Below are 15,867 nucleotides of genomic sequence, written 5' to 3'. Positions count from 1 at the left end.
ACTTTCCTTTGATATAATCAGAAGAATTGAAAAAATTTGAAAAGAAAAAATCGTCTCATAATATGATTCAGTTTTATTTCATCCATGTTGGGGCACAAACAACATCTCTTGTGCCACCAGCAGTAAGACTCCCACACTTTGGGAAATGCTGGTTTTAGATATAAAGCTGCCAAACCAAGGGACTTCCCTGGTGGTCCAGTGGTAAAGAATACGCCTTCCAATGAAGGGGACGTGGGTTCGATCCCTGGTCGGGGAACTAAGATCCCACGTGCTGCGGGGCAACTAAGCACACGTGCCACAACTACAGAGCCCACGTGTTCTGGAGCCCACGCGCCACAACTAGAGAGAGAAAACCCACACGCCACAACTAGAGAGAAGCCCGCGCATCATAACAGAGACCCGATGCAGTCAAATGAAAATAAATAAATTAAAAAAAAAAAAACGTAGTGGCTTAAAACAATAATAATATAAATAAATAAAGCCACGAAACCAATCTGTCTCTAAAGGAACACAATAAGGGAAGGGGGTCCTCCCTGCTTGTATTTTATGGACTATATCACATTCATTCCACATAAACAATATATCAGCACCAATAAAGGAACTTGCCTTGGATTACACAGCTACAAAGCGGCCTAAAGAGGATTTAGCCCCAGGTGGTCAGGTTCCAATGCCTGTGCTTATTCCATGTTTGGATCACTGGAGAAAATGCAAATAAGGTAAGGACATAACTTCTTCAGGCTTTGGTTCTCTAGAGAGGATGCATGTAGATCCTCACATGCATGTGTAAACACACACGTGCACACACGCACGCGTGTGTGCACACATATGCGCACACACACAGACACACACACACACAGAGGCTCTGGGACCCCAGGAACATTTAAGCCGTATTCCACGCTTTCTTACCTTATAACAGTGAGTATTATCCTTAGCAGCCCATTGAAAATACCTGAGAGGTTTTAGTCCTGAGCTGTGGCCTGGGCATCCCGAGGTGCTTCTAACTCACAGTTGAGGTTGAGAGTCACCACCTTAGCCTGGAGAGGCATGGGCGTTGAAGGGGAGGAAACCAGTTCTGTGGTCAAACTTGTTCAAATCCTGGCTGCTGTGCTTTAAAAAGAAATGATCTTAAGTCAATGATTGTTAAGGTATGGTAGCCCAGCATCCCCTGGGAACATATTAGAATTGCAAATTCTTCAGCTCCACCCTAGACCTACTGAATCAGAAACTTCTGGGGTCAGGGCCCAGCAATCTGAGTTTTAATGAGTCCTCCAGGTGATTTTGAAGGACTGAAGTTTGAGAACACCAAGTGTGGGCAGTTTTTCTTTCTGAGCCTCAGTTTCCTCATTTATAAAATGGAGATAATACCCACTTCTGCTGTGTTGCTGTTTGAATCCTGCAAGATAATGTGAAAGGATCAAACATAGTTCCTAGAATACAGTAGGTGCTCAATAAATATTTTTTATTCGGAGAGTAAGCATTTTAAAGGTACAGTTCAAATAATATGGGTCGCCCTGGAGCCCATCCTCTGATGTGTTGATTTTTTTAAAATATAATTTTCATTTAATATCTACAGAAGATATATGGATCAGGTGGGAGGTGGAGAAGGGATAATATTACACAATAGAACATCTTAAAAATCCTCTCTCCCCATTTCTGCTCCTCTCCATGGACTCCACACAGGAAGCCACCTGCTACCCCCAAACCCTCTCTGATTCCTTCAAAACTGCTATCTGTGTCCCTGCCCTCTTTTTATTCCTCTCCATCTTGCCCACCCTTTTATCTTTATGAAGTCCTCACTCTTTCCAGTGGACACAGGATTTAGTCTTTTTCTATTCTGGCCTGGATAAAGGATTTCACTCTAAAGGAACCAATACATTAGTTATTCTGAGCTATTGACTTAAAATTACTAAGTCTGAGATATATGCTTATATATTGGAATACATTGAGAAGATGGTGCTACTTACTCATACTGTCCAGGCACCTACAAAACACAAGTTTTCCAAAACATAAACACAAATGTCCAATAACACGGACACACATTTCCCAAAGTATGATTTTTCCTCTTTTACAATTTTCCTAAATCTGGCTTTGAACACATAGCTAATAATAATTCCTTAGATGTGTGTAGTGCTAATTCTCGCTTTCACATACAGTAACTGATCTGAGCCTTATGACAATTCTACAGAGCTGGGAAAGTGTGTATTACCACCCCAATTACTGTGAGGTACTCTTTGCTCTTACAGGGCCATGAGCATGATAAACTCATAGACCTACTATAGACTCCTCTGCAAATTTCAGCAACATGTATTGAAAGCTTTTATGTGCCAGGCACAATTAAATGATTACATTCAAGAACATATAAGGGGCTTCCCTGGTGGCGCAGTGGTTGAGAGTCTGCCTGCCAATGCAGGGGACACGGGTTCGAGCCCTGGTCTGGGAAGAGCCCACATGCCGCGGAGCAACTAAGCCCGTGAGCCATAATTACTGAGCCTGCGCGTCCGGAGCCTGTGCTCCGCAACAAGAGAGGACGTGATAGTGAGAGGCCCGCGCACCGCGATGAAGAGTGGCCCCCGCTTGCCGCAACTAGAGAAAGCCCTCGCACAGAAACGAAGACCCAACACAGCCATAAATAAATAAATAAATAAATGGATCAGCACGTTTAAAAAAAAAAAAAAAAGAAGTTAGAAAATTAACCATTGAATAAATGCAGAAGAAAACTGAAAGGAAATAAAAAATCAATAAAGTAAAAACAAATAATTTAAAAAAAAAAGAACATATAAGATATATTATATAAGATGTAGTTATATAGGATGTATATTATATAGTATATAACAAGTAGGTATATAGTACATAATACACTTATAGAGATTTATACGTTAGGACGCACTTTCACATCCACTCTTCCTGGTGGAAGCTGCCATGCTTGCTTTATCCACTGTGACCCTGCCACCCTGGGCAGCCCTTGTTAGATCCGGAGCCCTGGAGCCCACCAAATCCTCTGGCAGAGGGAAAAACACCCCCAGATGTGCACCACACTGGATGGTACCTCGCCAACTGATGAAGATCCCAAGAGATATATTGTGAGAGGAGTTATTGGTGAAGCAGGAAAGAGAGCAGCTAGAAAAGTAAAGGGCAAAGGTGGAGTCACGGGCAAGTTCAACTGACAGAGTTGCCATCTTATCCTAGAAAATGCCCCAGTCCTCGCTGAGGTCAGGCTCTTCAATCCTGGACAGCTTCCGGGCCTCTTCACTTTCCCATGGACACTTAGAGCTGATTCCACGACCTGAGGTCCAGAACACACTCCTGTTTCTCCCCTCCTGAGAGAGCCAACACACTGATTCCATGAAGTGAAATGCTATTAAACTCTCTCTGGATTAATCAGAAAAATCCAATCTCTTATCATTGAGAAAGAGACAGCAAAAAATAATCAATATCAAATGCTTCAATACTGGGAAGAAAAGGTTTTATTGTCCTGAACAGAATTCTGTTTTCAACTATGGAAGGAAAGAAAAGCCTTCAAACTTGGAAAGAGAAAGTGCTTTCTGCTTCCTCTCTCCTCCCCACCCTCGTTAAATCAAAATACTCGCAGCCAACAGAGCAACACGGCGTTGGCCATAAATGAACCAAGTACACGAGGTCTGTGCGTTTAACAGATTGTTCAGGTCCATTTAGGTCACTTTAGATTTTCATTTAAAACATATCACATTTTATTTACTATTTATATGTACACTACAGTGCTGCTAAAATTACTAAGTCTAGAGGGTGCTTGTAGCATGCTGGGGCCAGTCACAAGGTTCCAGCAGACCTGGAACATGGGGCTTGATATCCAGTGGTTTACAGGGTGAATGTTTCTTTCCCAACACAACCCACTCTCTGGAATTGTGTTAGGATGAGAGAGCATCAGCTCCTATTTTGTGAATCCATGTTTCACTTTAAAGTCACCCTCAGTGCTCTGCTGCCACTGCAGGGAAATATATTAAAAATATATAAACAAACAAATATAAAGAGAATAGACTCCTTCTTGTGGCTAAAAGTTCTATGACCCTTGTGTGTATTTTTCTTCTGTTCCAGCTGGTTGCACGTGTATTTGGACTGTGTGAATGACAAATTGGGAAGCAATGGTTCTTGCTTTAAAGGAAGAAAAAACATCTCTCCTGATTAATCTATAAATGTTGTTGCCACTTAGTTTTCTGTCTGATCCCACAACAGCAGGCAGAGTATCTCTTTTCCTCACCCCCCATGCTCACACCTGTGTGTAGTAAGCTCCTAAGTGCCATTAGTAGAAAACACAATCTCTGTTTAAAAGATGATAACTCAGTTATTCCAAGATAGGAGGCTCTCCATTACCCTCAACACCTGCATAAATGCCAGGGTTTTTTAAAACAAGTGGGCTGGTATTTATTTCCAAATACCAATAGTATTACTACTGCAGCTAGATAAATATCACATGACGTGAGGGATAACAAACATTCTGCCGTGACCTCCGATAGATATGAGTTTACAGAGATTAAGGTAGACAACACTGAGAAACTCGGGCAAGCAACTAACTTAACATGTGACTTCCTCCCAACAGTGTGAAAAACAGTGGGAAATTTAAAAAAAAAAAAAAGCAAATGTCAAAAGTTTTGCAAAAATAACTTGTAGAGAATCCTAGTACAACTATCAGTGTTAAATTAGACATCTCTGGAAGTGGATTTTGACTCAGACAATGAGATGTGTATTTCGACACTGTACCACTGAGATCAGTCTTTAAAAGGATGTGAAATTGGCAGGAGCACGTAAGATTAACAGTAAAGACTGGTAAGATTTCAGGGACATTGCTGCCTAAAAGGACCTCCCTTGTTGATAAGTTCCTCCGTTGCAGCTTTATTTCTGTGGGTTATAGTTTGTCTCTCATCAAAAGGCCTATGTCCCCGAGGAAAACATTATTTACACTTTGGTGAAAATTATATTGTTATTTCCTCAGGATAGCTTTCAACTGGAATATGGAAGAGAACAGGAGATCTTAAGAGCTATTCTTTAAGTAAAAATACATCTATTTTTATGTTGGAATCCCCAAAGTAACCATCAAAGTATAACTGTGGAAACCCATTTTCACCAAAATTTCCTTTTATACCAGATGTACATCCACAATTTCTGTTACCACATGTATAATATTTAATGGAATGTAAATGCATAATGAAGTGAAAAAAAGGTGAGAAGAATACTTTTGCTGGAGCCCGAAGACTGAGTACGGCATAAGGGGGAAAAATCCAATGTTGGGAGTCAGGGCCCCTGGGTTTCAGCTCCAGCTTTGCCTCAACTGACTGTGTGACTACAGTCAAGGTTTCTGACGTCTCTGGAACAGAATCCTCTCCTCTGTTTAAAAAAAAAGGAGGGGGGAGGCGCTCGTATGTCAAATCTGCCCTATCTCCCTCACAGGTTGCTGTGAGAATAGAAGTTAACACAGGGTCACAAACTTTGGAAAGTTAAAAATGCTATCCACATGCAAAATGATTTTTATTAAGGTCTGAAAAGCATTACTTGGGGTCCCACACATATACACAGTGTTCCAGAGGACGCTCCCCAGCTTTCACTTTCCTTCTCGCCCAAAGACAAGGTGATATAACTGTATTTCTATGCATTTTCACCTCCTCTTATAAGAACAACATTTTCAGAACATGTAGAGATGATTCTCTTCTTGAATCTGTATTGACCAAGAAGTCTAAAATATTAATTTGACTCAAAATCTTGCAATGTTTTAATTTACACCAAAAACATACACAAAATATGTCTTTCATTCTTTCAACACATGTTTTCTGAGTGTGTACCATATGCCAGGCTCGATGCTGGGCACTGGCCCCTCAGAGATGGTAGAGGAGGCATTCATGATGTATTTGTTGCCAGTTATTTGAACCAAAACGGGAATGAAATGGGGTAAGAGGTGTTGTGAGTTAGTAAACGTCTTCATTGCAGACAAAAAAAAAAGGTTGCATTATTTTCGAATGTGATAGTAACTCAAACTGAGCTTACAAAATGAACTGTTAACAAAATTAGACAGATATTGCACATGATTAGGGATTCTGCTTTTACGGGTACATAAATGCTTCTAATATATTCAAGAAACATGTTTTTTCTCAACCATTTTACTCCTCCCCCATTTTTTCCACACTATTAACTTTTACTGTCTTATAGGTGACTGAGTAAAGGAAATTTTCAACTGTTTCTAGCTAAGTAATCAAAATTTCTACCTGGGTGGAGACCAAATTCAAAAGTTTTGTTGGGTTTCTGCGGCTCTTCTACATTCTGCTGTTCAACTGGGCTCACATCACATTTAGAACTTTCTTCTTAGGTGTCTTCATGATTCATTGTGAAGCTCACTGGACACATGAGAAGTGTACAGACATCCAGGGCTCCCATCGCAAGATCTCCTCACTGTCCAAAATACAAACATCAGCATTCTCACTTTGAAAAATAAAAAAGTGAGGAATGCAATTGAAAATAACTTAATGCCTTCAGAAGTTTTAAAATGTTTAGTGGTTTTAATCATTATGTTAACAGAGATCTGTAACATATTTATCAATACAAAAGAAAAATCCTGTCCTATAACATCATTATCTTATTATTAATAAACTTTTGTTTGTTGGAACTGTTTTGTATAAAAGTGATCGAGACACAGCAGGCCATTTGTGATTTTAACAGAAATTATTTTGCTGATCGAGGCTTCTGCCAGGATGTTACCCACACATAAACCACACATGCATGTTTATCTACCAGAGGAAGTAGAATAGATACCGTGTTCAGATTTACATTCTTTTACAGCCCAAAGAAAGAGAAAAAATTTCTACTGCCTTAGCAGTTTGAAAGCAAGTGAAGCAAGCTTTTTACTTCCCAAAGCATTCTTCTTGTTTAGAACACGATGCAATTCAAATTCACTTGCCAGAATATAAAATCAGATCATTTAAGAGGTAGGGGGGTGTAGGGAACAATTCAAGGAAAAAAGACCGAAGGAAGCCATGTGTCATTAATTCAGTTATAAATTATTAGCCAAAAGCAGCCTCTCAGCATTTGTATTTGATGAACAAAAATTGATTGCTTCAAGGGCATTTCAGTTCTTTTGATGTTCCCATCTTTTAGCCCACCACAAATCTGAATCCTTAACAGAATGATTATAGCATTATAGTAATCCTGAGAGCCAATACTAAAGGATTTGCAAGAGCAACGGAGATCAATAGTTTGAAAAAAGAATGTCTTTTTGAATTGACAGCGCTGTCTCGCCTGATCGTGAACCTGAACAAAATAAGTGGGGGCTAAGTACACAAGCAATCGCACAGGCCGCACCGAAGGGCTGGAGGAGCCCAGACTCGCTGGCTTGAATAGGCCTGCGTGCTGAATATTTCTAAAGGATTAAACGCTAACTAATGGCAACCCAAAGATATTTTGCAAACAGTCAGCTTCTCCCCAAAATAGTTAAGATAATACATTATGGGTCTTGGTTTGGTATTCAAAATACTGGGCTCAGCGACAGGTTCAACATTTGCTTTTGCATAGCGTTTGAGATTATGGGAAATTGGATTAGAGGTAACGTTGTCTTAATGGCTATCTCCTTTGGGCCACTTTGAAATAGAGAATCCCCCGCAGCATTTCAGGATGGACTGGAGAGAACCATGCCCTTAACACATAATATATTAGAAAACCCAATGGGCCAGAATTGTTTAAAGACACAATTGCCCACGTCTATGGGATTTCCAAGTTGTAACATCATTTGATACCTCAAAAGACAGCGAAAGGCAGCTGACTGTTAAAGGCTCCTTGAACAATTCAGGGATTAGCATAAAATTATACATAAAGGAGAGTAAGTACAGCCGTGGCACTTGCCCACCACAGTAGGGGCATTGTTAGGAAACGCAAATGGACTCAGTGAAAGTGTGAAGGCATCTTAACATTGTCTGAGGACCTGCATGTTTTAACATTGATGTATATATTTTCCAGTTCTTTGTTTCCTCAACAAGAGGCCAGCTTAGTCCACTGGAGTGAGGCGTCAGGAGACTTCAGATGGCACACATCTGGAGAACATCCCATGGAAAATTGTGAATGGCTAAGTAATCTCTTTCAGTACCAAGACAAGGAGTGGTAATTTATGGTTTAACAGACTACAAAACCTGCCATTAATTCTAACATAACAAACTTTAAACCAAATGATTTGGAAGAGTGAAATACACAGCAGCAATTAACAGAAGGAAAGCAACTCTTCCGGATGACACGAGTTTCACAGTCTTTCAAAGGCAAAAAAACTTTTCTCCAACAGAGCTTATGTTTTCGGCCACTACACGGAATAGCTTTGCTGGCATTACACTGCTAGGATGGCGTTGATCCCCACATTTCTGGCGTCTAAAAGAGTGGCTCAAATTAAAAGCATGTTAAAGTCACAGTCCCTGAGAGTTGTGCTGGAGCAGATTAAACATTTTATTTGCAGGCTATGCATGATAACATGTGATCCCTAAAGTTAACCTTTTTCTCAAGCTGTTTAAAATGTTTTGTAGCTGTTCTTGTCTAAACGAATCAAAAGAAGGATAAGCAGGAACTGGCATAAATAATAAAAGGGGGCAGCCTTAAAAGGGGCCTTAAAAGGGGGCAGCAAAATTGATAGCTCTACAAATGGCAGCCACCTGTACCAGGAAAACTCAAAGAAAGAGAATAAGTATTTGAAGAGAAAGAATAATTGGAGATGTGACAGCAAAGAATAGAAATCACTCCCCAGGAGGTGTTTAAAAAGCTCTTCTCTCTCCTACTTAATCACTGTTCCCTTAAGCTCATAAATTAAAATGCAGTGCGTATGTTATATGCATTATAAGTATGAATAGTCATGTAATCTAAAGCATCTTAACTTTGCCCAGCTTGTTTTCATACTGCCAGAGTCAATTCCATTAATGATATAAGAACAACAGAATCTTACAGTGAACTGTTCTCCATCACATTCTCTTATACTTTTATTAAATTATCATACTGATGATCTGTTACTTAAGGCCTGAACAAAATTTTGATTTCCCCAACTAATAAAGATTTACCATTCTTTCCTTTAGCAAAAGTACAACAGATATTTCACTAAATTTGAAAGAAACTTGTAAAAGAGTAAAGCACTTGCTGGCAATTTATCCCCAAGAGTTAAAATGGTGCCACGTGAGGTAGCCAGTTCAGTTATAACATTGATACCTTAAAATAAATGTTTTAAAGGAGGCTATTGTGGAAAAAGAGATGTGCAGTTTCCTAACTGTTGAAAAAATAACATTTAATTCTATCTCTTCAGCAAATTAATAATTCAATTCAACCAATATGATTGGCATGAACTGGCCCTGTCAGAGAGATCCCAAGATGAATAAGACACTTGACTTCAAGGGTTTTGTAATATAGTCGGGATAGTCTATGTGCCATTCGTACTGTTTTTTCATTTGTGCCAATGTCACCTAAAATCTGGTATTGTTAAAAAAAAAAAACAACCCTATATTTCCAAAGGGATTTGGGCATCGTTTATAAATGAAAGAACTGTATGTAAGCAATAAGAAAGCAGGGCAAGCCACACCATGCCAGGCAACACCAACTTTCCCCAGATACTTCCCTGAGGACAATACATCCAAAATATGTTCCATGGAACACTTGTCTCAAAAGATGTTCTCTACAGAAGAAGGATTCCATGGTCAAATACTTTAAGAATGACTGCAACTATACACCAATTGGAGAATCACAATGGGTAGCATTGTATAAAATCTTTTCATAAACCTTTAATAAGGAACTGAACTGTGTTTAAATTTCAGTATTTCACAGCATATGTGTACGTGGAACCCCTTAATTCATTACTCTCGTTAACATAACTGAAAACAAGGAATACACTTTGGGAAGCTCTGCTGAGGGCCACCCTCCGGCACCAAGTCCTGGGCTGGACCAAAATGGGGATGTTTCTGCTCTGAGAATCAACTTCCACTGATACCGGAAGCATTACACAGTTTCTTTCTTAAACACGAGTTAGCATTAACTATTACAAATATTCTTTAGGCACCTTTAAAATTAAAACTGGGTTAGAAATAAATGGATTTAATTAGCAATCATGTCAAACTTTCAGCACAATTATAAAATTAGACTGTTCCAAATTTACATAACTAAACCAGAAATGTTCTGTGTTCCAAGAGCTTAAAAAAAATTAACTGTTTGAAAAACACATGGATACCAAGTTCTGCTGCACAAAAAACAAATAGCAATAGAACGACAGAGGTCATAGGTGAGTGATGGGGGCCCGCGGGTGGATGGCAATGGACTTATGAACTTCATGTCAAATCATCACGGAACCAAGAGTCTTTAAGGTTGCTACTCAGGTACCTTAAGTAAAAACAGAGAATTATGTAGGCAGAGAATTCTTCATGAAATTGAAGGGCAAGAATGCAGCTGGGTCTGCCAAGCCCCCAGGAATCCTATAGGTCAGCTCCCTGTAAATCTCTCTGAATCATATCTTGGCTTCTCTCATCTGCTCCATTCTTTTCTCTGGCTGCAGACAGGCTTTCTGTACTTCTCTGCACCAATGGCCCAACATGACAGCCCTACAGCTTCCAGATTTCCATATGAGAGTACCAGCCACATGCAGCAACTAGAGGTCTCAGTCCCAAAGCCAAATTATTGGGAGAAAGAATGTGATTGGTTCATTTCAGGACAGGTATCCTGACAGCCGTGACTAAAGAGACAGGTAACAGCATATAAATATGGGACTGCCAAGCACCCACCTTGTGGAGCTGAGAGGCAGTTCCGAGGGAGCCATAGATAACACAGGGGTTAAGAGGACTCTTCAAAAGTATCCACTGCTGATACTGTGACTATGGTGTAGCAATTTGTGTCCTGAGAAAACAGACAGGCTTTACAGTCCCACAGATATAGGAAGATTGGAAAATGCCAAAACTAACACTAATAATGGAAAGGCCCAAGGAGCAAATTAATAGAGCAGAACTGCAGTGGTTTATAGAATATCAGAATCTCACTTCAGAGGAGGCGATGTAATGAGAGTCCTTTTCCCCTCTTGTCTGACTACAAGAACTAATTTTTTAATATGGACAACACCTTGAAGACGATCTTTTAGATATGGTCCCACTTAATAATTGTTAACATTTTCTGAGACACTATTCCAGGTTTTTTAAGTGAAATAATTCAATTAATAGTCTGGACAACCCTACAATTAGGTACTAGTTTCATCCCCACTTTACAAACTATGATATGAAACTGAGGCTCAGAAAGGTTAAGTAAATTTTCAAAGGTCACAGAGCTAGTAAACGGCAGAGCCAGCTTTTCAACCAAAGGCGTCACGGTGCACCCTCAGAGTAGTCAGTCTGTCCAATCCAGAGTCCAGGAGAGAGGGAAACTGGTGTGCCCGGACCCAAGTGACCCAGCACCACCTCGACGGTAGTCTAGATATGACCCACCTTTCTCATGAGATAAAATAAATATATTCCAATTTAAAAATGCAATTTAAATCAGTGTGCTAACAAAGGCTAGGGATCACACAAAATTTACTAGCAACCAAGACTAAAAATTATTGCCTCAGAAGGCAGTCAGGCACACATCCTGTATACCATATGTAGAGAGACACTCAATCCACAGGTCCCGGGAATTAAATTATTTCCTTAGTTCATAGGAATTGAGGAAGAAATTAAAGGAGTTCGTGTTGGGGTAAAAAAGCTTTCTAACCAGGTTTGTTCGCTGGAGATAAAGGACAGTTAATTTTTAAATATGTGCACTTAAGAACAGCGTTTGATCTGCCAACAAGTAAACCAAGAATTTTCAATAAAATGGAAAAAGTTTTAAAGTCTGGAAGTGATATAAAATTGTCATGAAAAATAAAATGTTTCAGTTGTGTGATAGCAGCTTGGTGCCAAGTCTGATAGACACTGTAGGAGCCAGAGATTTTCCAAACCAGGGGCATATGGTTGAGAATTGTTCTGTACACCAGTCAGGTCTGGTATGGTACCCGCCTTTTAGGAATCAGCAGTTAGGAGATACTCGATTGTCAGTTTTCTTCTAGCTTCAGTTGGAAAGGAGAGAGGCGTACGAGGAAAGTTCTCCCTGTTTTTCGTAGTCATGGTTGCAACCTCTGGACACACTGCCAGGTGACCTGGGTGTGCTCGCTTACGGTTGGCCTTATGTTGTTCACAAGCAAGGCCGATGTTGTCAATCAATACAATAATTTTCAAAGAGGTGAGTTTGCTCTTAACTCGACAGTCCTGTTGATGGAACCATGAAGGCAACGAAAGTTTCAACGGCTGGGGCGGGGAAAAAAAAGTTGCACGATTAAGAGAAACTAAAGTTGGAAACAAATTCAAGGCGAGTTCCGTAGGACTGAACAGGAGCACATCAGGTAAGAGCAGAAACCTGAATATGATTACCACAGGCTTCCTAAAGAAAGAGCCTGACTGGAATATGAGAATGCACAATGCACCGTGGGAAGCCTTAAATGCAATTTTCCTCTCTGGTCCCCAGCAAATGAGCCTCAGCTTCAACCCCAGAGACCACAGCTAAGTACCCTGAAAAGCTCCACTTCAAGACGAGAAGGAATATGAATTAGAGAAACTCAGAGTTCATTGAGTATAAACTATTCACATCCTTATTAGAAATGAAATGTCCTGGTTAATAAAATTAAGTCCAGTTACCATATAGACGTTATACATATGGGTCATTAGTTTCCAAAGATAGGAACGCAAAACGTTACGCTCACTGCGTTACATGGAATAAACTTATCTGCCCCTCCGTGGTGTGGGAGGCCCTGGAGGATCTCATTCTGCTTCAGGCACAACATCATTTACCACCATTTATCATTCAGCTAAAGATGTGTGAAATTGCTAGTTAACACAATTCCTTTCGACGGTCTGTCAGATTAAAAACCAGCTCTCCATTCTCCAGTAGGTCTGTGTCTTTATTCCCGTCTTACCACTAGGTTCTTCATGACCTTTTTTTTTTTCCTTAGATTCCATATATATGTGTTAGCATACTGTATTTGTTTTTCTCTTTCTGACTTACTTCACTCTGTATGACAGACTCTAAGCAATTATACTCCAATAAAGCTGTTAAAAAAAAAAAAAGCTAAAAAAAAAATAAACAAACCAGTCCTCCCTGTCTGCGATGTGTCCTGCCTGTAAATTAATATTTTATAACTGGAGTCAAAACCACATCTAATGTTGACATTGCCATATGATTAGGCAAAGGTCCATTACGTGTTCAGGGCTCTGGGTTTCAGCCTTGCACAGACAACGTGCACAGTAACTAGGTCCACATTCCCTCCCCCGCTCACCCCTCTCTCCCCCTTCCTCTTCTCCAGGAACCCTTTGAGGACCTTCCCATTTTACCCCTTTTTCACTTGGCCTGCTTTCCTTATTCCGCCTTTCTTATGTCCCTCTGCATTGCGGCGTATCTTCTCCAAAGTTGAATGTAAAAATCAGTTCAGAGAGAGTTGTTTGACAGAATTTGATAGCACTACTACTGGAAAGACCTGGGGGTGGGGGATGATTTAATGCTTTGCAGAAAAAAATCATCCTTCTCTACCAGCAGAAAGCACAACCCATTAGCATTCCAAACAGACTGTTCAAAGCTTTCAAATGACGAGGCTGAGCTGGTCTTGCTCTCTCCCCAGGCACACACATCCCAGGGGTGCCTCCGACCTGGAGCCTCCACACGCGGCTGGCACAGCATCTGGGATTTTATCACCACTGCAGAGAGTGAGTCTGGACGGACCCACTGCTGGTTACTCCAAATTTTTTTCGTGACTGAATGGCTTGATATGCATTAACTCGCATGGTATTCTTTGTAGTTGATTTTTGCAGATATTTGCTCTTTCGACACATTTGTATTACAAAGAGGAACATATGGCCCCCAAAAAACTATTTCTATATGTATAGGTTCCAGAGTTTTCAGATCATTTTGTTTCTAATTTAGGATTAAAAAAAACCTTTTTTTTTTTTTTTTTTTTTTACACATTAAAAGTGGTTCTTCTACAAGGAACCCATATAGTCATACTTAAAATTCCTTAAGGCCAATGAAGTTTGAGTGTGTACATTTTACTTAGGAGATAGAAAAATAATGTTCTTCAGGAGGCTCCAACAAACAAGAAATACAAAGAATGGATTCCCATGGAACAAAAATGTAGTGGGTTACCAGACCCATCTTGCCACTTATCTGGCATTTCTCCTAGCCCCCGCCCACCCAAACTCACACAGACCACCTCCACCATCACCACTAGGATTGTGGCCATTGGGACTTAGAGGCCATACTCCTTTGACCGTTGGAATGCACAGAGTAACATGGGTGATGTGGACTAATGGGAATAAAAAGTAATCCTGCCAAATCAAAAACAGAAAAGTGGGTGGACCTGTTGTGTTATGGGACAGTTGAAGTATCCTGGCCCAGCTGGGGAAGAAAACCGTAAAGATGATACCTATCTATTTACATTGTTTCAAGTGCTGAAATGAGTACCCAGTGACCTAAGGACAGAGATTTTCAGCTATGAAAATTATAGTTACTTATAGCTACTTATCACAAGATTATTTTATGATGATTAGAGCAAAAACAGTTGAAGCAAACTTCACCCCATGATTTACTTCTATAATACAAAAACAGTTATAATAAATGTTATATTTCATAGGAAAATATCAAAACAAAATGGTTAAGTGCATGACTTCAAGGTCATTCTGCCCTGCTTTCAATGCTGGTTCTGTCACTCATTAGCTCATGACCTTGGTCTAGTAACTTATCCTCTCTAAGCTTCAGTCCTTGCATTTAGTTAATATTGAACAGATGTTAGCTACTCTTACTATTTTGAGTCATTTCTATGTTAGTAAAGAAGCATTCATACTGTTTTAGTCAGGGTAAGCAATGTTAGCTTGTATAACAAACAACTCCAAAATTTCAGTGAGCTTAGTTCAACAAGTGTTTTCTGTTCACGTTACAGGATGAGGTGTAAGGGTAGTACTTTTATTCTTTCAAATCATTTTAATAACCTGGCAGTGATTCAAAGTATGAAAAGAAGATTTAAACTTCTTCCCTTTAAAAAGGATGCTATTACGATTGCCTCACAACAAGCATGATCAAAGGCAATGATGAGACCGGATTCCAAAGAGCAAGGGTCATAGGAAGGCTTCAGGGCTCACAGATTGAAGAGCTTGGTTTCAGAAAGTCTCTTAAGGGCTAGCAGGCAGCAGAAGAGACATGAAATTTTAAGACATCCTCAGAGAATGGGGCGCGGTTGCTGGGTCATGAGCACCTTGAAGCGTTTATTGATGGTGATTTGGTGTCGAGAATATTTGTCATCTGGGGAGAAGTGAACGGGATGGGTGGAGCAGGTCTGTTGTCCCATAGGGTCAAGTTTCTTCACCTTATAGACCTGGTCCCCCTGCTCTTTGAGTTAATACTGGAAAAACATGACCACACCGAAGTCAGAGGTTGCAATTCCGCCCACAGCTGCCTCTAACTGACCAATGTAAGGGTAGTTCTGCTCACCAGTGTGGGACCCAGACTCCTCCTGTCTAGTACATTCTCCATATTCTATGGCCTTGGAATCCATCCCTGGATCTTCTCCATCCAGCCTACAGAAAGGAAGCTCAAGAGAGTGCAGAAGTAGCCTGCATCACTTCCACCACTTTTTCTTGGCCAGCATTTAATCTTATGGCCCCACCTAGATGCAAAGAGACTGGAGGATGTAATCTAGCAGCATGCCCAGAAGAGAGGGGAGCAAGCTTCTGAGAAGACATCCTCCTTCTTACTAGTCATCCTTGGCACAAAGGGCATTCATAGGCAGGTTACTTGAGATGTAAAGATGAAAAGAGAAAGCAATGTCTTTACAGTCTATCAAAACAATGGCATATT

At 40.2% G+C, this 15,867-nt stretch overlaps 1 pseudogene; it reads right to left on the bottom strand.

Annotated features, from left to right (window-relative positions):
* Window positions 1-15,229: 15,229 nt before the first annotated feature.
* LOC132376350 (H/ACA ribonucleoprotein complex subunit 3-like) lies at window positions 15,230-15,424 on the bottom strand (annotated as a pseudogene).
* Between the last annotated feature and the right edge of the window lie 443 nt (window positions 15,425-15,867).

This window comes from Balaenoptera ricei, chromosome 12, assembly GCF_028023285.1.
Source record: "Balaenoptera ricei isolate mBalRic1 chromosome 12, mBalRic1.hap2, whole genome shotgun sequence".
Classification (NCBI taxonomy): domain Eukaryota; kingdom Metazoa; phylum Chordata; class Mammalia; order Artiodactyla; family Balaenopteridae; genus Balaenoptera; species Balaenoptera ricei.
Note: the sequence above shows the minus strand (reverse complement) of the source record. Positions and strands in the feature narration are given on the sequence as shown.